This window comes from Suncus etruscus, chromosome 4 (assembly GCF_024139225.1).
Source record: "Suncus etruscus isolate mSunEtr1 chromosome 4, mSunEtr1.pri.cur, whole genome shotgun sequence".
Lineage (NCBI taxonomy): Eukaryota > Metazoa > Chordata > Mammalia > Eulipotyphla > Soricidae > Suncus > Suncus etruscus.
In genome coordinates this window covers 91,293,424-91,317,138 of record NC_064851.1, presented here as the reverse complement: position 1 = coordinate 91,317,138, position 23,715 = coordinate 91,293,424, and the positions used below count along the sequence as shown (strand labels likewise).

Here is a 23,715-nt window from a genome sequence, read left to right as displayed (position 1 = left end):
AGAGGTGTTAATAACTTATCTACTATGTTGCATCTATGACAGGACATAATTCAAAACTTTAGTTATATTCCACTGTAGCCACTACCATAATCTAATGATATGTCACACTACAATCATTTTGTCACACAATTAAAGGCAAAAAGTATGTAATATGGGACTGAATATATAATGGAAAAGGTAAGGCTCTTTGCATGTGGTAAAATTTTCATTACTATTTTTATCATAGTAATTTTGTTACTATGAGATAAAGTAGAGATGAAGTCATGCAATTTTCCTATACATGGATAGGATGTATATGGAATCTATTATGCTGAGTGAAATAAGTCAGAGGGAGAGAGATAAACACAGAATGGTCTTACTCATCTATGGGTTTTGAGAGAAATGAAAAACATTTGTGTAATGGGATATTGGTCATGGGAATGTTGCACTGGTGAAGGATTATATATATATATGTTTGTATATATATATACATATACACACACACACATATATATATATAAAATAAAAAAAGAAAAGATAAGGCCTCCCAATTATTACCACAGGCTGTGTTCTTTGCACTGACTGTATAGAAAGAGGAGGTACACTAAATGCACCTCATATACACCTCAACCCAGGCCTTTGCCTGGTCTGTATTTTGAATTGGGGGACAAAAAATAATAAATAATGTATAAATATATATTTTTCAAGACCTGAAAGTCACTGATGATATCTCTAATGGTCTTTCAGTAGAACAATGGTAACCTTCCAAAATGAGAACTTTCCAATAGAGACTTTGAGCAGTAGTGGATTAAAGTATTTGTCCAGTGGGGATAATATATGTTGTGAGAGGATTCAGTGAGTCTGAAATTTAATTGTAAAAATAGCATATGTATCCATCTCCTTTTTCCACATATTATTTACCACTACTTGGTTTTATAATCTAAGATTAGGGGTTTGCCGTTGTTTTATACTTTCTGTTTCCATGTTTGTTTGGGTTTTTAATGTTATAGATATCAGAAATCAGTATATTATCTGGCATTTTTTCTTCCTCTAACTTATTTTACTCAATTTAATACCTCCTAGTTCATACAAATTATAGTGAATTTGAATAGAACTAGTATGAGGACATTTGTGAAGGTTCTTGAGCACTTTGATGGTGGTGGCACTCACTGTGTAAATCCAAACTAAACATGTTAACACTCCAACAAACACATTACTTACCCAGAACAATTATTAAAAGGAAAAGAAAAAGAAAACACAATAAAAATGTGGATATATAGCAAATATAACAAAAACTTCTAAAGTTAGATATTTTGATTATGTACATAAAAAGGAAGGATACAAATCAAGTAACTAAGAAATAAAAATGGGAGGAATGTGAAAAAACATTTTGGTATTAGTCCCAGTTATAATGGAATGGAGACTAAACCAACTTGTTATACTAGCTGACAAAAATAAAAGTGGAGAGGAAAATGTGGCTAATTTTGACAATGATGAAAAGAAAATCATGATGCCTGTGGAATCAACTTAGACCTCAGGAGATTAGATCCCATCCGTCCAGCCTTGAACCCTTGATCCCAGTCACAGAAACGGCACAGTTCTTCACAACAACTGCAGGAAACAAACCCCATACGGGACAACCTTAATACTACTGGAACACCAACGAGTGCCAGTTCTAATACGATATCCTGACAACGAGGAAAATGGGAACAACATGACCTAAGAACAGGTTATCCTACCTCACCAGCCATCGATAAGTCAAAATCAGAAGACTTGTCACCCGTTGGTAGGTCCAAAAACCAAGATTGCGATTTACAGATGACTGGCTACTAGAACCATGACCAGACTGTATATATCTTGGGACTAATAAAAAAGCCCTAGTCTAGGGTTTGAGCTACGACCTGCACAACAACCATGATCCCCAGTTCCAAAGGTTTGGCAGAGACAACTGTAACGGAATGGGGCTTCTGGAAACACCAGGAAAGGCGTTATCCTAGGTGCCAAGACCAAGACCACCAACCACAGAAGATGGATTAAAATGACACTGAGGGAACGAAATTTCCAGAACCACAAAGACTTCATCATAAGGCCCATCCCTGGAACTATGCAGATACTGAGATCGATAGATACAGAGATCTGATTGTATCACCTAGGATGGAACAGAAGTCTTCCAAACAACACAAAAACACCACCGGGAGAGTAAAGGATCCTGAACAGAGGCTATAGTTGATCCCGTGACAATATACTCCAAGCCGTGACAATATACTCCAAGGGCGAAGAAACCCCATATCTCTTAGGCCAAGTGAATTCCTTTTGGAATGACCCCAATATTTACTGTGCCAAGGCAGGAGGGAAAGAAACAAAACACAAAACATTTTTTATCTTTTTATATATATTATTTTTTATCTTCATTTATTATCATTATTATTATATTTACCTATCTATTTCTGGTTGATTTCTTTGTTTTGGTGTGGTTATTGAAGCAGTTGCCCCCATTTACACTTTTTTCCTTTTCTTTTCTTTTCTTTCATTATATGCTCTGCCATGTTTCTTATCTCAAGACCGTGGCGTATTTTTTTTTTTTTTTGTGGTGCTTAGCGTTATTGTTGGAGTCCTCACTGGATACTTGACACTTCTTTTTGTACTGGTGGAGTGTTTCACCTTTTTCTCCTTCATTTCTCTGAGGAGGAGACCCTCTAGAAGAATTCTGCTTATTTTCTGCGTATTAGACCTTTACCCCAGTTTACTACTATTCCCTTCTTCAAACAAAACCACGTAAATTGAACTAGCTAGTCCTGCCCCTCAGTTAGAGGGGGAAATAAGGGAGGACCAGGACCAAACAGGTACAAGACTACTAAGTATTAGGCTAGATACAGAGGGAACAACATATCCTGGCAGCCCTAGGGGTGAGGGAAGAGCATATGGGAGGCAGGACAAAAACAGAGGTGTAGGGAGGACAAATTGGTGATGGAAATCCCCCCTGATTTTATGTAAATATGTACCTAAAATATTATTGTCAACAATATGTAAACCACTATGATCAAAATAAAAATTAAATTAAAAAAATCATGATGCCGTGGGTTTGTCCATGCCTGCCACTTAACAAATACAAAACTAACACAGATTGAAAATATCATGTTCTTTTAGTATAATTTCAATTTTGTTACCTTTTGTTTTGGTATCCATTCATTTTGAGCTTAAAATGTGAAGAAAATGCATTGTTAAAGCCTTTACTATATTTTTACAGTTGTCTTTAATACTAACTCTATCTTTATTGCTGCTTTACTTTCAAGGACTAGTAGTCAGAGCAATTAAAAATAAACATAATGCATTTAACAGGTGTCACTCTAAATAGCTTTTGCTTTTCATTAGTTTATCCTTCTGTTCACCAATTTCACTTGTCCATCAATCCACAAACTCAATTTCTTAGTTTATATTTTTATAGAGACCATTTGCAATGATTGTTGCACTGACTTTATGCACATGATTTGTAAACATCAAAGCCCTGTGGTTTGTTTTAGATGTATAAAAGAGAAGAATAGTAAAAAATTTTAGTAAAATTTTAATTTTCTAGATCTATGGATGAAAAATGCAAATAACAGTCTACTGTGGTAATAAGGAAGCATAGGGGAAAACTAGAATAGTGTTGGCATAGAGTGGAAATAAGATTAAAGATATAATTGAAAGAGTCATAATTGAACTGCTAACTGTTAACTTTATGGGTTGTTGATCCAACCCAAATTACAAATTATACTCAAGAAACTTTGATACATAATTGCCAGCAATGTATCATTGCCTTTTTGGAGACTTTAGTTTCTATTTGTATAAAGTCTTGGGGCTTACTAAAATGTCTTTCTATCAAAAAACTAAAATTAGTTTTCTGAGAATCTTCCATTTTAAGTTAGATTCTATTGTAAGACTGATCAGTAAAAGCTAAATAGAAAGATTTAAATTTCTATAGATATCTAACTATTTAAATCTAACTAATCTAAAGATTTCCTATAGAAAGATTAAATTTTTTGCAGAGCAGTAGATTAAAATCACCATTTAAGAGTTTCAAGGTGTTAACCAATTAAGTAATACACCATACACTTAGTTAAACTTTAGACAGATTTCTTTCTAGCACTAGGCCTTCATTTTCCATTTTTAGAAAATTTGGACTATTTTAAGATAAATTTGACAACTTGCAGTTAACATCTGGGGTTCTAAATCATGCCTTTCACACTGATGGGACTCACACACTTTTTTTCTAAAACAATATAGACACAGTGAGAGAAGATCTACAGAGAAGAAAAATTTCATCACTCATTTGAATACCTTGTAGTCCTCCTGTAAATATGAACTATCAAAATACACCCTGCGATTCCAAAAACACAATGGAAAATCAATATAGAACTCAATAAGCTTAGTAAGTAAAGAATGTAGCCCCCAAAGCACAAATACAACAAGTGTCAATCAGCTCTATAATTTATCAATTAACAATTGATCAGTTAACAATTTTAGAGACATCTGGATAAAGATATTTAATGACAGTACAAGTAGTCATAATGCACAAGAAAGTATGAAAGTGGAAAAGAAAAATTACATTCAAAATGTCATAAAAGTATGATAGTTGAAACACTTTTTGGAGTGAGTGAGAAATGGCTGCAGGTGGGGATTTCCAGGCAGAGTGCTGACTGCTCTACCTGCAGAATCTCCACCGGGCTGTGCTTCTTCTGAGGAACTGAGCACCGGAAGGGAGCCCTGTCCTACCCTTCTCTGTCTTTCCTGAACTCTGGAAGCTCTCCTCAGAGCCCTGGGAAGCGAACCCCAAAGAAACTACATTCGGGAGCTACCCAGCGAGCCAGTGAGTGAGTGAGAAATGGCTGCAGGTGGGGGTTTCCAGGCAGAGTGCTGACTACTCTACCTGCAGAATCTCCACCGGGCTGTGCTTCTTCTGAGGAACTGAGCACCGGAAGGGAGCCCTGTCCTACCCTTCTCTGTCTTTCCTGAACTCTGGAAGCTCTCCTCAGAGCCCTGGGAAGTGAACCCCAAAGAAACTACATTCAGAAGCTACCCAGCGAGCCAGTGAGTGAGTGAGAAAAGGCTGCAGGTGGGGGTTTCCAGGCAGAGTGCTGACTGCTCTACCTGCAGAATCTCCACCGGGCTGTGCTTCTTCTGAAGAACTGAGCACCGGAAGGGAGCCCTGTCCTACCCTTCTCTGTCTTTCCTGAACTCTGGAAGCTCTCCTCAGAGCCCTGGGAAGCTAACTCCAAAGAAACTACATTCGGGAAGAGATAACAATGCTATCTGGGCAAAAGCCGGCTCCCTGTGTGTGACACCAGGCGGGGAAAATCCGCGAAAGTACACCGGCCCAGTGGGGCTCAACTGTGAAAGACGGTGAGTGTGACCTGTCTATGTGTGTCTACTGTCCTCTTGCGTGAAACTCTTGCGAGTGGGGCAAAAAGAGGCTCCAGAGGAGCACGGCCGCTCCGCTTCGCTACGCGGCCGTGCACTCTTTCTAAGGAAAGAACTCCATTGCAACAAGAAGGAAAAATCACACTAAGAACGGCGCTATATCACAGAAGCAAACATTTCTCTCTGGACTGTCTTCTCTGTTGCATGCTCGGGCCTAAGATTTGACCCAGTGTGAGGCTTCATCCACGGAGGACTCCCCTCCCTTAGAGGCAAGTCAGCCCATCCAGAAAGGGAGGAGCCAGAGGAGTGTGCTGCCTACATCATATAGACAATGAATACCACCACAACACGTAGAAATACCCACAATACAAGTGTGACAATGGGGAAACAACGCAGGCCAGCATCAGACATACAGAATGAAGATGACAATTCTGAGGACCAGATAATGACTGAACAGCTAATCAACCTCTCAGATAAGGACTTTAGACTAGCAATATGGAAGGTGCTCAACAGACTCCAAGAAACCATGGATTGAGTTGAACAGAACACTAATAAGAACCAAGAAAATATGAAGGCAGAAATGACAAAACTCCAAACTGAAATAACATGTCAACTAACAGGACTGAAAAAGTCAGTAAACGAAGTGAATGACAAAATGGATAAGCTCTGGGACAGGGTATCAGAAGCTGAGAATAGACTTGGTGCTGTGGAAGATGAGATACATAACAATTCCATACAGCAGGAGAGATTGGACAAAAAACTTAAAGCAAATGAGCAGACAATGGAAAAATTAGTCAAAGAATGGGAACAGACGAAAATAGAAGTCTATGATAAGATCAACAGAAACAACTTAAGAATCATTGGAGTCCCAGAGACCCAGGAAGAAAATTTCCAGGAAGAATCAATGCTCAAGAACATCATTAAAGAGAAACTTCCAGAGCTAAAGAATATATGTGATCAAATCCTGCATGCTCGAAGAGTACCAACCAAAAGAGACCCCAGAAAAACCACCCCAAGACACATCCTAGTCACAATGACAAATCCCACAGATAGAGACAGAATTCTGAAAACAGCAAGATCAAAAGGGGAAATCATGTTCAAGCAAGCTTCCCTGAGATTTACAGCAGACCTGTCACCAGAAACGCTCAATGCCAGAAAGCAGTGGTGGGATATTGTGACAAGACTGAATGAAATGAATGCTTCACCCAGAATACTATACCCAGCAAAACTCACTTTCCGGTTTGATGGAAGAATACATGGTTTCACAGACAAAAAACAGCTCAGAAACTTCACAGACACAAAACCAGTCTTAAGAGAAAAACTGAAAGACCTAATCTAAGACAAGACTACCCAAAAGACACACCAAATTTTGAAATAAAGATGGCGTTAAATCCCAGGACAATTCTTTCTCTCAACGTCAATGGACTAAATGCACCAGTTAAGAGACACAGAGTGGCTAAATGGATCAAAAAACTCAATCCAACCTTCTGCTGCCTACAAGAAACGCACCTGAATAGTCAGAACAAACATAGACTCAAAATAAAAGGCTGGAGAAAAATTATCCAAGCAAACAACACCCATAAAAAAGCTGGAGTGGCCATACTAATATCAGATAATGCAAACTTTATACTCAGGAAGGTTGTAAGGGACAAAGATGGACATTTTATATTAATCGAGGGGTACGTAGAGCAGGAAGAATTCACTCTCCTAAACATATATGCACCGAATGAGGGGCCAGCAAAATATTTAATACAACTGTTGACAAATCTGAAAAATAATATCAACAACAACACAATAATTGTGGGGGACCTTAACACGGCTTTGTCAACACTGGACAGGTCAACCAGACTGAAACCCAACAAGAATATACTAGACCTGAGGAGAGAAATGGAAGAAAGAGGCCTAGTGGATATATATAGGACACTCCATCCCCAGAAACCTGGATACACATTCTTCTCCAATGTACATGGGACATTCTCCAGGATAGACTACATGCTGGCACATAAAACATACCTCCATAAGATCAAGAGGATAGAAATTTTGCAGACTACCTTCGCTGACCACAAGGCTCTGAAATTATTTGTGAACTCCAAAGGGACTCAGAAGAAACACTTTAACACCTGGAAGTTAAACAGCCTCATGCTCAATAACCAGTGGGTCCGAGATGAAATCAAGGAGGAAATAAAAAGGTTCCTGGAAACAAATGACAATAAAGACACAAACTCTCAGAACTTATGGGACACAGCAAAAGCAGTACTGAGAGGAAAATTTATAGCTTTGCAAGCACACATCAGGAAGGAAGAAGGAGCTTACCTGAGTAGCTTAATGACACAGCTAATAGAACTAGAAAATGCTCAACAAAAGGACCCAAGAATAGGAAGACAGAAGGAAATAACAAAGCTGAGAGCAGAAATCAACGAAGTGGAAACTCAAAAAACAATCCGAAAGATCAACGAAAGCAAAAGTTGGTTCTTTGAAAAAATAAACAAGATTGATAGACCACTGGCAAACCTAACAAAGAAAGAGAGAGAGAGAAACTTGATAACTCGTATCAGGAATGAAAAAGGAGAGATCACTACTGATATGACAGAGATTCAAAGGGTAATCAGAAACTACTTTGAAAAACTCTACGCCACTAAAAATGAGAACCTGGAAGAAATGGATAAATTCTTGGACTCTTATAATCTTCCACGGTTGAAGGAAGAGGATGTAGCATATCTAAACACCCCCATCACCATTGATGAAATTAAAACAGTAATCAAATGTCTGCCGAAAAACAAAAGCCCAGGTCCAGATGGATTCACTAATGAATTCTATCAAACTTTCCAAGAGGAACTACTGCCAATCTTGGCAAGACTCTTTCATGAAATTGAACAAACAGAAACTCTCCCAAATAGCTTTTATGAAGCCAACATCACCTTGATACCTAAACCAGACAGAGACGCTACCAAAAAAGAAAATTACAGACCAATATCACTGATGAATGCAGATGCAAAGATCCTCAACAAAATCCTGGCAAATAGGATTCAATGCCTCGTTAAGAAGATCATCCACTACGATCAAGTAGGTTTCATCCCAGGAATGCAAGGCTGGTTTAACATCCGTAAATCTATCAACATAATACACAACATCAATAACAAGAAAAATAAAAACCACATGATCATATCAATAGATGCAGAGAAAGCATTTGATAAGGTCCAACACCCATTCTTGATCAAAACTCTCAGCAAGATGGGAATGGAGGGAACCTTTCTCAATATAGTGAAGGCCATCTACCACAAGCCAGTGGCAAATATTATCCTCAATGGAGAAAAACTGAAAGCCTTCCCTCTAAATTCTGGCACAAGACAAGGCTGTCCTCTCTCACCACTCCTATTCAACATAGCACTGGAAGTACTTGCTATAGCGATTAGGCAAGAAAAGGATATCAAGGGAATCCAGATAGGAAAGGAAGAAGTCAAGCTCTCACTGTTTGCAGATGACATGATACTCTACTTAGAAAACCCTAAAGACTCTATCAAAAAGCTTCTAGAAACAATAGACTCATATAGCAAGGTGGCAGGCTACAAAATTAACACACAAAAATCAATGGCCTTTCTATATACCAATAGTAATAAGGATGAAATGGACATTAAGAAAACAACCCCATTCACAATAGTGCCACACAAACTCAAATATCTTGGAATCAACTTGACTAAATATGTGAAGGACCTATACAAAGAAAACTATAAAACTCTGCTCCAAGAAATAAGAGAGGACACACGGAAATGGAAACGCATACCCTGCTCATGGATTGGCAGGATTAACATAATCAAAATGTCAATACTCCCCAAGGCATTATACAGATTTAATGCCATCCCTCTAAAGATACCCATGACATTCTTCAAAGAAGTGGATCAGACACTTTTGAAATTCATTTGGAACAATAAACACCCTCGAATAGCTAAAGCAATCATTGGGAAAAAGAATATGGGAGGAATTACTTTTCCCAACTTTAAACTGTACTACAAAGCAACAGTTATCAAAACAGCATGGTATTGGAATAAGGATAGGTCCTCAGATCAGTGGAATAGGCTTGAATACTCAGAAAATGTTCCCCAGAGATACAACCATCTAATTTTTGATAAAGGAGCAGGAAATCCTAAATGGAGCAGGGAAAGCCTCTTCAACAAGTGGTGTTGGCACAATTGGATAGCCACTTGCAAAAAATTAAACTTAGACCCCCAGCTAACATCATGTACAAAGGTAAAATCCAAATGGATTAAAGACCTTGATATCAGCCCCAAAACCATAAGATATATAGAACAGCACATAGGCAAAACACTCCAGGACATTACAGGCATCTTCAAGGAGGAAACTGCACTCTCCAAGCAAGTGAAAGCAGAGATTAACAGATGGGAATATATTAAGCTGAGAAGCTTCTGCACCTCAAAGGAAATAGTGCCCAGGATACAAGAGCCACCCACTGAATGGGAGAAACTATTCACCCAATACCCATCAGATAAGGGGCTAATCTCCAAAATATACAAGGCACTGACAGAACTCTACAAGAAAAAAACATCTAACCCCATCAAAAAATGGGGAGAAGAAATGAACAGACACTTTGACAAAGAAGAAATACACATGGCCAAAAGACACATGAAAAAATGTTCCACATCACTAATCATCAGGGAGATGCAAATCAAAACAACGATGAGATACCACCTCACACCCCAGAGAATGGCACACATCACAAAGAATGAGAATAAACAGTGTTGGCGGGGATGTGGAGAGAAAGGAACTCTTATCCACTGCTGGTGGGAATGCTGTCTAGTTCAACCTTTATGGAAAGCGATATGGAGATTCCTCCAAAAACTGGAAATCGAGCTCCCATACGATCCAGCTATACCACTCCTAGGAATATACCCTAGGAACACAAAAATACAATACAAAAACCCCTTCCTTACACCTATATTCATTGCAGCTCTATTTACCATAGCAAGACTCTGGAAACAACCAAGATGCCCTTCAACAGACGAATGGCTAAAGAAACTGTGGTACATATACACAATGGAATATTATGCAGCTGTCAGGAGAGATGAAGTCATGAAATTTTCCTATACATGGATGTACATGGAATCTATTATGCTGAGTGAAATAAGTCAGAGAGAGAGAGAAAAACGCAGAATGGTCTCACTCATCTATGGGTTTTAAGAAAAATGAAAGACACCCTTGTAATAATAATTTTCAGACACAAAAGAGAAAAGAGTTGGAAGTTCCAGCTCACCTCAGGAAGCTCACCACAAAGAGTGATGAGTTTAGTTAGAGAAATAACTACATTTTGAACTGTCCTAATATTGAGAATGTACGAGGGAAATGTAGAGCCTGTTTAGGGTACAGGCAGGGGTTGGGTGGGGAGGAGGGAGATTTGGGACTTGGGTGATGGGAATGTTGCACTGGTGATGGGTGGTGTTCCTTTTATGACTGAAACCCAAACACAATCATGTATGTAATCAAGGTGTTTAAATAAAAAAAAATATGCAAAAAAAAAAAAAGAAACACTTTTTAAATAAACTCAATGGAAGGCCTTAGTGTCAGAGGAAAACAAGCTGAGGGAAATTTGGTAACTTGAAACTTCTAGTAAACAACTAAAATTGAGAAAAAGTCTGAAAATAAATAAATAAATAAATAAATAAATAAATAAATAAAAACATGCCAGAAAACCATGGAACAAGTTTAAGAGGAACTATAAAAGAACCCTATGATTAAAATGGAAAGATACTTAAAATTATTTTTAATTGGGGCCGGCGAGGTGGTGCTAGAGGTAAGGTGTCTGCCTTGCAAGCGCTAGCCAAGGAAGGACCGCAGTTCGATCCCCCCGTGTCCCATATGGTCCCCCTCAAGCCAGGGGCAATTTCTGAGGGCTTAGCCAGGAGTAGCCCTTGAGCATCAAACAGATGTGGCCCGAAAAAAAAAAACAAACCAAAAAATTATTTTTAATTAAATAATAACCAAGAATTTTCCAGAGCTAAGAAATGTATGCCATCAGATTAAATATGATCAACTGGTCTCAGCAAAAATAACCCTGAATAGAAAAATTCCAAGATACATTGTAATCAGAATTACAAAAGCCAGAAAGAGAGAGATAGTACTATAATTAGAAGGTCAAAGACTGAACTCATATAAATCGGCTCTCATAAGATTCATAGCATTTCTATCAATTGAGACTCCCTAGCCCATAAGAAAAGGTGTTATTTAGCTTTAAGCAACCCAATAAAATGAGAAAATCACAATGAATATTCTCTCTAGCTAGGTTAAAATTCAAATTTGAATGATCACACAAGAAACAGCATGAGAAGGTCAAAGTAATTATCGATTAAATGTACTTTTCACCATCCAAAGTGTGTATTTTCACATGCTTACAGTATAAACATATTTTACTCCCATTTTAATTTTTTGTTTTGATTTTTGTTTACCTTACCATCATAGCTTTATGAAACTTGTTAGATAATTATTTTTTGCTTTGTAAAAATATTTTAAGTAACAATTGTAATTTTCTACTATTATATTATAGAGTAAATAACTAATTAAATTGTTTTACAGCTAATAATTAATTGCAATTTGTTCCTTTACTACCACCATGTTATATGATTAAATTAATTATAAAAGAAAGTTACTAGCATACAAGATCAAAGATTCAACATGCACACTAGAACTCAAAATCCTTGGTGAATAGACACTAGTATTAGCAAATTTTTATATTTTGTCTTTTAAATTAGTTTTTATACTGCATGTATTCAATTCTTAAGTTTGAGCTATTTGCATATTTATAAGTTTTGAGGTAGCATTTCTATTTTGAATAGGTGAATCTAGTTTTTGAATATGTGTGCCCTCTGTTACATGCTTTCATTTTTTAGGTAATAAAGATCAGCTTCCTCTGAACTTGCATAAAGACTTAGAGCAAATATTTTCAAACAAACTCACTGACATCCCAATACAGTTTTCTTTCTGTTTTCAAAATATAAAGCCTCATGCATAAATATTTTTTTATGTAATTTAAGCTTAAAAACAGCAGTATTTGTGTTAGCTACATAGGACATAAAATAGTTCTGGGCTTAGTTTTAGTTCTCAGCAACCTGTGTTATCTTGAGCAAATTTAAACTTCTTAAGCATTTTAGGGAATTTTAAGGGGAACATTGATGAATACATAATTATTAAGTTTTTAGTGAAGAGACTAGGTTTTTAATGAATGTTCACTGCTATCTTATTTTTTTTAAAAAGGATAACTAGTACACTAGTACATTTGATAATAAGTAACTGATTTTTTTCTCCAAGTTGCCAATCCAATTATCTTTTTTTCTATATTAACAATAAAAATTCACATGTCAAAGAATAAGAAATTGGTTGTCCAAATTTGAGTGTTGAATGATAAGAAGATAAGAAGTGTGCTTATTTTACTTCTACACAACAGGTTTGTGACTTGTAACATGGCTCTGAGCTGATGACTGTGTCCCCATTAAAATATCAGTTGTCACAATGAGTTCATTAGATACTTCCCTTGAGACAACCTATAGCTGCTAAACTTTTGGCACGTTCACAAGTAGCTCTCTCCTGAGGAATCTTTTGGCTGAGGGACAGAAAGTACTGTCAGTCTTCTGAATGGAAATGACACCCAGTAAATTGCTTATACCAAGATAGCCAGGCCAGCATAATCTAGTAAGTGATGTGTCATCCTTCCTGGAAAATTAAGCGCAGTTCCACACCTCTGTGACCAAGAGCAAGCTACTCACTCTCCGGAGAATATTTTAGAAAACATAATTGCTTCTTCAACTACAGTAATCATTATTTTTTACCAGAAGGAGAAAGAAAATCAAAGCTTTGCAAGTTTATAGGAAAGATAGTGAAAATTTAAATGGATATTATTAATCATTTTCTTGGTTTTATTTTTAGTGTTTTTGTTTTATTGTTAATGAGCTTTTGTTCCCCCATAGAATATATTGTCTTTCTTTTAAAATTAATGGATAGTGGGACAGCGAGATAGCATGGAGGTAAGGCATTTGCCCTGCATGCAGAAGGGTGGTGGTTCAAATTCCAGCATCCCATTTGGTCCCCCGAGCCTGCCAGGAGCGATTTTTGAGCATAGAGACAGGAGTAACCCCTGAACGCTGCTGGGTGTGATGGAATAAATAAATAAATAAATAAATAAATAAAATTAATGAATAGTGAGACAAATGGAAAAATAGAATAAATTTGAGACAAATTATAAGGTTCATGCAATATTAAATTGGAAAATATGTGTAATATAAATCTTTACAGTAAGAGTATAGCCCAGAGTATTATCTTTACTACTTTTCTTTGTAGATTAGAAGAACAAATTATTTGTCTTCTGTTGTACCTGTTCCTTTTGTTGTTAGTTCTCATGTCTGTGTGTGTCTCTGTGTGTGTATGTTCATTCTGGAGCCATACCAGATGGTGTGCACATCTAAGCACACCTGGTACTGGCAGTAGAAGAAATTGCAATCAGGTATTAAAATTTAGGCCATCTAAATGCAAAATATGTGTTCTAGTCTTTTTTCCCCTAGCCCAACACCTAGTTTTTATAGATGAATATGTATTTTCTAAATGAAAAAAAATGTCAACTTATTTCAATTATTCAAATAGTCAACTAGTGTTTAAAAATCAATGAATTATAAAAAATGTCCTACTATGTCTTTAATTAAAAATTTGTATATAGGTTTAAATTTTTCCTTGGTAAATAACTAAGCATAAAATTATTGATCTTAGGCAATTCAAAATACATTTTATAGAGATTGTCAAAACTTTTTCAAGTAGTAATGCCATTTTCTTTTCTACAAATCATTATTTGAGATTTTAATTTTGGGGGGAGGGTTTGGGCCACACCCGGCGGTGCTCAGGGGTTACTCCTGGCTGTCTGCTCAGAAATAGCTCCTGGCAGGCACTGGGGACCATATGGGACACCGGGATTCGAACCAACCACCTTAGGTCCTGGATCGGCTGCTTGCAAGGCAAACACAGCTATGCTATCTCTCCGGGCCCGAGATTTTAATTTTTAAAATAAACTTTGCACATATGGATCAATCTTTCATATTTTTAAGTCCAATATATGCTTGACTAATTTTCTATCATTGTAATACTCATTTTCCAAAACAATCTTTTTTTTGTTTTGTTTTGTTTTGGTTTTTGGACCACACCCGTTTGATGCTCAGGGGTTACTCCTGGCTAAGCACTCAGATATTGCCCCTGGCTTGGGGAGACCATATGGGACGCTGAGGGATTGAACCGTGGTCCTTCCTTGGCTAGCACTTGCAAGGCAGACACCTTACCTCTAGCGCCACCTCTCTGGCCCCCCAAAACAACCTTAAAATAATTTTGTTATCTGTCATTTTTATGCTTCTGCAATATTTATTTTCTAGCCATTGCACAATTAAAACCTGTATATTAATGACTTCTAACATTTCTTCTATTCCAAGAACATGTTTATTGCCCCAAATCTTAATGCATATTTAACCTATTTTTATTTGATTGTTATTTAGTAATTGATTTATTATTGGTTAAAAATCTTGCAAAACTTTAGTGATTTTAACTCTATACTCTTTATGTGTAAAGTTATCTCTGCCCATTACCAAACTTCTATATTTATTAACATTAATTTTTTTTCACTATATTTGAACCTTTCTTCTTCCCTTTCTCTCTGATAGCATAATTTTCACAGTCCAGCAGTTTGTTTTGATGTTTTAGCCTTTTAATATGATTTGTTTATTTATCTACATATGAATTAAACTATATTGTTTTCTTTATTTCTTTTGATTTTTTAAATATTATCTTTATTTAAGCACCTTGATTACAAACATGACTATAGTTAGGTTTAAGTCATAAAAAGAATACCCCTCTTCACCAGTGCAACATTTCCATCACCAATGTCCCCAAACTTCCCCCCCTACCCACCTGTGACCATAGTTGTCAGTGTTGTCATTTCTCTAACTGTTCTCATCACTCTTTGTTGTGAGCTTCATATCTTGAGGGGGTCTTTCTGGCCCTCACCCTATTGTCTCTGGACATTATTACAATAATGCCTCTTATTTTTCTTAAAACCCATAGATAAGTGAGTCTATTCTGTGTCTATATGCCTCTGGCTTATTTCACTCAGCATAATAGAATCCACGTACATCCATGTATAAGAAAATTTCATGTTCAACAGTTTCTTTAGCCATTCATCTGTTGAAGGGCATCTTGGTTGTTTCCAGAGTTTGTCAATTGTAAATAGCACTACATTGAATATAGGTATGAGGAAGAGATTTTTGAATTGTATTTTGTCTTCCTAAGTTATATCCCTAAGAGTGGTATAGATGGATCATATGGAAGCTCAATTTTCAGTTTTTTGAAGAATCTCTATATTATTTTCCATAAAGGTTGGACCAGATGGCGTTCCCACCAGCAGTGAATGAGAGTTCCTTTCTCACCACATCTTTGCCTTTGTTTTTATTCCTTGTAATATAAAGATATGCAAGGTACTGACAGAACTTAACAAGAAAAAAAATATCTTACCCCATCAAAAAATAGGGAGAAGAAATGAATAGATACTTTCTCAAAGAAAAATTACAAATGACCAAAAGGCACATTAAAATTGCTCCACATTACTAATGATCAGGGAAAGGCAAATCAAAACAATTATGAGGTACCATCTCATGCTACAGAGACTGACACACATCACAAAGAATATTTCATTCTACTTAATTAGCTCATTCATCCATTTTGTCCCAAATAACTATTCATTTTCTCAGTGATTAATTTTGGTGATTTTATTTTTATTGTGAAAAATTAATTATATTTGATTTTATTATGCTTATTTTTATGCAACAATAACAATATAAAAAGTCCAAGAAACCCCTGTAGCTGCATCTGTGTCATAATATTCTCATTCTGTACATTCTAAAAATTTCAGTATATTTTAACATCTAGCTTTATGATCCATATCAAGTTCATTATCTAGTATATTATAAGGGAAATGTTGAGATCATTTTTCTCCCATATAAATACTTGATTGTTTTAGCATCATTTAACAAAATCTTCCCTTTCTATAATGAATTGCTAAAGTTAAGTAAATTTGTTCTCTAAGATGTTTCTTTGATATTTTTCTTTAAATTTATGATCTCTGTTGATTAATACTGTTTTGCACTAATTTATGATCATCATTCTAATGTGTATTCAAACTTTCTGTTGTTTAGCAAGATTTTTTTCACACTGAGTTCTTTGTATTAGGTATGTGGATTTTATTTTATTTATCATTTTTGGTTTTGTTTGGGGGCCACACATGGCTTTTATCAGGGCTAACTCCTGGCAGACTTGAGGAACTGCATAAAAGTGCCAGGGATTAACCTTAGATTGATCATGTTAAGATAAATACCTGCTGTGCTATTTTTCTGGTACCCCATCATGTAAATTTAGAAGGCATTTTAAATGGTGATGGGAATGTTGCATTGGTGATGGGTGGTGTTCTTTACATGACTGAAACCCAAACACAATCATGTATGTAATCAAGGTGTTTAAATAAAATTTAAAAAAATAAAAAAATTATATAAAATCTTAATTAGACTAAATTATATTGTAATAAATATACATCGGCATAAAACTATTTTTCCAGTACTCCTTATCTTAAGACTAAATTGAATTGTTTAGAAATTTTACATAATATGAGTTGTTCCTTATAAATAGTTTTGTGGATGCTACTGCAAATAAAAATTTTTCATTTTACTCAATTATTTATATGCTATTTGGTATTTTAACCTTGTATTCCTGGCATTACATTGTTCTCATTCTAGTATTTTTTTTTCTAATTCAATCAATCTTCCCATATAGGCATATGTAAACACATATGCACATAAGCATCTTCAACTATTCAAATATGATATACCCTTTTCGCTATATGTGCTTTTTATTATTTTTACTACATAACACTGTCTATAAACCACAAAATATACTAAATATTAAAATTAATTTTTGAACATTGATAATCTTGTTTTGTTTTAGATTTTAATAAGCAAATATTCATTATTTTGTTCTCTATTCAAATGTAAATTAAGCCTTTCAAAATTATCTTTTATAATACTTAGACTATAACTGAGAATAACTTCCTTGTGTGCTAAAATGTTTTAATTAAAAAGTTAAATCTAAATAAATATGTATTTAGAAACTGTTTTTCTCTTTTTATTTTTATAATGTGGGACATTATTTTTGGGATAATCTCTAATTATCTATAAATTATTTTGATGTATCTCAGGGTTGTTTGCCAATATGTTACAAAAGAATTAAGTCTTTATCAAATGTAAATTTTCTATTTTATTACCATTAGTGATGCATTTTTGCTATCAGGATTTTTCCCTGATTTATAAAAAATGTCCTCAATATTGGTATTACTCTCCTTTTACTTGTTTTAGTTTGTTTGCAGACCACAGCTGGTGATTCTCAAGGGTTATACCTGGCATTACACTTAGAAAATACTCTTGATGGTGCTCAGAAAACCATATAAGATTCAGAGGATTGAACTTGAATTGGCCACATTCAGGGCAAGTTCCATACCTGCTGATTTACAAATCCAGCTCAAAGTATTTCTCTTTTCTTAAGGTATAATATAGTTTACTCTTGAGTCTATTAGGTCCTAATATATTTCTTTTTTGTGTGTGATTGAATGAGTGAGAGTAATTTCCCAAGCTTTTATTTATCCTATAGCATTGATTTATTCAGAATATATTATATTAACTGATACATGTTATTTTTTCTAATTCACTTTATATTTATGTTTCCTTTTAATTTAGTCAGTTATTTAATATATCATTAGTGATTCGATTTCATATATTTAAATATCCTAACACCACACACTCTAACTTTGTCTTCCTCCACCATTTTCTAATAGTCCTCCAGACTCTATTTAAAGTTATTATCACATGGTCACAAAGACTCTAATTAGAAAAGACACTTACAGGGCCAGAGTGGTAGCACCGAGGTAGAGCTTTTGCCTTGCTGACCAAGGATGGATGCAGGTTTGATTCCCATCATCCTATATGGTCTCCCAAACTAGGATTGATTTCTGAATGCAGAGCAAGAGTAACCCCTGAGCACTACTGGGTGTGACCCTCAAAGCCAAAACAAAAACAAACAAAAAAAAACATAAGAAAAGACACATTTTTCCCATATTCATTGCAAAAATATAAAAAGTATTTGTCGTCTTTTAATATATGCAGAATCTTAGTCTGTTTCCTTTCATTTATCATATGTATAAGTTGTATTCTCTCTAAATTTTGATACTCTTGCAAAGGGTTTTACTTTTACAAAATAAACAACTGTAGGCTTTATTGATTTTTTAATTCTCCTAGAATTAAAGAATTTACTTTCCTTTATTTTGCCATTTACCTATATTTCTTATCATTTCTCTCACAGTAAAGTTCCTCATATCTTTTTCTGGAGTTTTAATATGGCAGCTTAAATCATTAACTTAAAATATTCATCAAAATACAAGAATTTTTGAAGCTAGAAATTTTACTGGCAACTATTTTAGCTATATGTCACAAACTTTATTATGTAGCATCACATCATCATTTAATTGTATTATTTTATATTTTTCTTAAAGATTTAATATTTTGCCCTAGGATTACTTACAAGTTAATCAATTAATTATTAAGTATCAGAAAGTGGTAGAGAAATATTATTGAACTAAATAAAATTATTTAATATAGCAATATTCAAAATAATAGATGAGAAATATAAGATAGTTATAGTCTTATGTAAGCATCAAACCTATAGGTTACACATGATAGCAATCCATTAAAACTTCACAAAGAAGAGATTGGCTAAGAAAAATTATGCTGGCAGTAGAAGACATAGCAACAGTGTTGGTGCTGGAAGTTTCTATGAGGCAGTATTCAAGGAAACAGGAGTTTGTCAGTGAGAGGTGCCCTGAATTAGTCCTCTGAGAACTGTGGAGCATGTCATAGAACCATCAAGATGGCTCATTAGCACTGAAGGAGTTCAATAAAAGAAAGACTAAGAGAGGCAGGAGGACCCCAATTTGGCCATTTGGGCAGTGGCAGCACAGCTTTGAGATGACAGGCTAAGAGATGGCCAGCAGTGATAGTGAAGCTAAAGAGAAAATCTGCTTACAGGCATTATTTTGCCTGGCTTCAGCCCCACTTTCTGGGTGACAGAAATAGGGCCTCAGGCCCAGCCTGCATTTTCCACAAAGGTTCAAGAACCAGAGAAAAGAATAGCCTTAAGACAGGCAAGACCAGAGACTCTAGGTTCAGTAAGAGTGGGCAGCTTTTGGAATCACAAAGGCCATTTGAACTCAGGCTAGTACACCGAGAGAAGAGAATGGCTAATTCTCTTTGCTCTGGAGCTGTATTTTTCTTTTAGTCAATGAGCTGCACCACAACACATAAAAAATAAACACCACCACACTGCAAAGATCAAAATGGGAAGACATTGCAGACCCTTCCACACTTAGTGAACAAAGATGATATTTCTGAATCCATAATAAGTATCAGCCACTTACAGCCTTTCTGATAAGAACTTTATGAGGAAATTTGTAGGATGTTGAAAGGAGTCAATGAAACTATGAAATGAATGGAAAAACAGCCAATAAGACTCAAGAGAATATAGGAGTATAGGAGTAAAAATGATTACAACTTCAAACAACAACAACAACAACAGAAAAATGACTGATAAACTCGGTAGTAGAAATGAAAAAAACTCACTGGAAGGCATCAGCAGAAGAATAACAGCTACTGCAGAAAGAATTAGTGAGTTGGAAGATAACTGTATAACAATTCTTTTTTTTATATATTTTATTTAAACATCTTGATTACATATATGATTGTGTTTGGGTTTCAGTCATGTAAAGAACACCACCCATCACCAGTTCAACATTCCCATCACCAATTTCCCAAATCTCCTTCTTCCGCACCCAACCCCTGCCTGTACTCTAGACAGGCTTTCTATTTCCCTCGTACATTCTCATTATTAGGAGAGTTCAAAACATAGTTATTTCTCTAACTAAACTCATCCCTGTTTGTGGTGAGCTTCATGAGGTGAGCTGGAACTTCCAGCTCTTTACTCTTTGGTGTCTGAAAGTTATTATTGCAAGAATGTCTTTCATTTTTCTTAAAACCCATAGATGAGTGACACCATTCTGCATCTTTCTCTCTCTCTTTGACTTATTTCACTCAGAATAATAGATTCCATGTACATCCATGTATAGGAAAATTTCATGACTTCATCTCTCCTGAGAGCTGCATAATATTCCATTGTGTATATGTACCACAGTTTCTTTAGCCATTCATCTGGGGAAGGGCATCTTGGTTGTTTCAGAGTCTTGTTATGGTAAATAGTGCTGCAATGAATATAGGTGTAAGGAAGGGATTTTTGTATTGTATTTTTGTGTTCCTAGGTTATATTCCTAAGAGTGGTATAGCTGGATCGTATGGGAGCTCAATTTCCAGTTTTTGGAGGAATATCCATATCGCTTTCCATAAAGGTTGAACTAGATGGCATTCCCACCAGCAGTGGATAAGAGTTTCTTTCTCTCCACATCCCCGCCAACACTGTTTATTCTCATTCTTTGTGATGTGTGCCATTTTCTGTGTTGTGAGTTGGTACCTCATAGTTGTTTTGATTTTCATCTCCCTGATGATTAGTGAGGTGGAACATTTTTTCATGTGTCTTTTTGCCATTTGTATTTCTTCTTTGTCAAAGTGTCTGTCCATTTCTTCTCCCCATTTTTTGATGGGATTAGATGCTTTTTTCTTCTAAATTTCTGTCAGTGCCTTGTATATTTTGGAGATTAGCCCCTTATCTGATGAGTATTGGGTGAATAGTTTCTCCCACTCAGTGGGTGACTCTTGTATCCTGGGTGCTATTTCCTTTGAGGTGCAAAGCTTCTCAACTTAATATATTCCCATCTGTTAATCTCTGCTTTCACTTGCTTGGAGAGTGCAGTTTTCTCATTGAAGATGCCTGTAGTCTCAATGTCCTGGAGTGTTTTGCCTATGTGTTGTTCTACATATCTTATGGTTTCAGGTCTGATATGGAGGTCTTTAATCCATTTGGATTTTACCTTTGTACATGATGTTAGCTGGGGGTCTAAGTTCAATTTTTTGCAAGTGGATAGTCAGTTGTGCCAACACCACTTGTTGAAGAGGCTTTCCCTGCTCCATTTAGGATTTCCTGCTCCTTTATCAAAAATTAGGTGATTGTATGTCTGGGGAACATTTTCTGAGTATTCAAGCCTATTCCACTGATCAGAGGACCTGTCCTTATTCCAATTCCATGCTGTTTTGATAACTATTGCTTTGTAGTAAAGTTTAAAGTTGGGGAAAGTAATTCCTCCCATATTTCTTTCCCAATGATTTCTTTAGCTATTCTAGGGTGTTTATTGTTCCAAACAAATTTTAAAAGTGACTGATCCACTTCTTTGAAGAATGTCATGGGTATCTTTACAGGGATCACATTAAATCTGTATAATGCCTTGGGGAGTATTGCCAATTTGATGATGTTAATCCTGCCAATCCATGAGCAGGGTATGTGTTTCCATATCCACGTGTCCCCTCTTATTTCTTGGAGCAGAGATTTAAATATCTATCTATATCTATATCTATCTATCTATATCTATCTATCTATATATATCTTTGTATAGGTCCTTCACATTTTTATTCAAGTTGATTCCAAGATATTTGAGTTTGTGTGGCACTATTGTGAATGGGGTTGTTTTCTTAATGTCCATTTCTTCCTTATTACTATTGGTGTATAGAAAGGCCATTAATTTTTGTGTGTAATTTTGTAGCTGCCACCTTGCTATATGAGTCTATTGTTTTTAGAAGCTTTTTGGTAGAGTCTTTAGGGTTTTATAAGTAGAGTATCATGTTATGTGCAAACAGTGAGAGCTTGACTTCTTCCTTTCCTATCTGAATTCCCTTGATATCTTTTCCTTGCCTAATTGCTATAGTGAGTACTTCCAGTGCTATGTTGAATAGGAGTGGTGAGAGAGGACAGCCTTGTCTTGTGCCAGAATTTAGAGGGAAGGCTTTTAGTTTTTCTCCATTGAGGATAATATTTGCCACTGACTTGTGGTAGATGGCCTTAACTATGTACAAAAATTCTATACATGAAAAGAAGTTGGATAAGAGCTTTAAAATATATGAACAGAAGATGGATAGAATTCTCAAAGGAAGTGACCAAATGACAATAGACATTTAGGATAAATTTAACAGAAACAACATAAGAATTATTGAGGTTAGAAAGAGGCAGGAAGAATCCCCCTATCAAGAAGCAATATTCAGGGGCCAGAGCATAGTGGTAGAACATTTGTCCTGAGCCTGTCAAGAGTGATTTCTGAGCACAGAGACAGGAATAACCCCTGAACGGCTCTAAATGTAGCCCACCCCACCCAAGAGGAACAAAAGTTAAAGACATCATTATTGAGAAGTTTCCAGAGTTGAAGAATGCATGCATTTCATCCTAGATGCATGAAGAGTACCAGCTAAAAGAGACCCAAATAAAAGCACCCCAAGGCATAATCTAGTCACAATGATGAAAATCATTGACAGAGACAGAATATTGAAAGCAGTGAGAACAAAAAAATAAACTTACATACAGAAAATAAAACTTAAAATTTATAGCAGATTTATTACAAGCAACCATCCAGGCCAAAAGTAATTTTGGCATATAGAGAAAAATCTCAATAAAATAAATACCTCACCATGAATACTTCAACCAGCCAGACTTTAATTCAGGTTTTAAGGAAGTATACATACTTTAATGGATAAACAACAGTTCAAGAATTTTACAGACTCAAAAACAACTCCAAAAGAAAAACTAGAAGGTCTATCTTAAAGCAAGACAGGAACCAAGGCCTATGAGATTTCTTCAAAAACAAGGCACAAAATTCCATAATAATCATCTCTCAATCTCAATGTACTAGATGGACCTGTTAAAAGACACAGAGTGTCAAGATGGATCAGAACATTAAATCCATCATTTTCTGCCTGCTAGAAACACATTTGACTATTCAGATTAAACACAGACTCAACATCAAAGATTGGAGGACAATCCTTCAAGCAAACAACTCCCTTTAAAAGGCTGTGGTAACTAGTCTTTTAAAGGCTACACTAACATCAGATGACTCAGAATTTAGGCTCAAAAGTTTAGAAGAAATGAAGAAGGTTATCGCTTAATAATTAAGGAATTTTCATATCAGAAAGAAATTACATTCCCAAACATATATGAACCCAGTAAAATACTTAAAGATCTCAATATCAACAGAATAATAGTGGGAGACTTTAATACCACTTT

General features: G+C 35.7%; 1 non-coding gene across 1 annotated transcript; it reads left to right on the top strand.

Annotated features, from left to right (window-relative positions):
* The first annotated feature begins 520 nt into the window (after positions 1-520).
* Positions 521-652, top strand: LOC126007833 (small nucleolar RNA SNORA51). The gene has a single exon (XR_007495314.1). It is a non-coding gene; the product is annotated as a small nucleolar RNA SNORA51 (small nucleolar RNA).
* Positions 653-23,715: the final 23,063 nt, after the last annotated feature.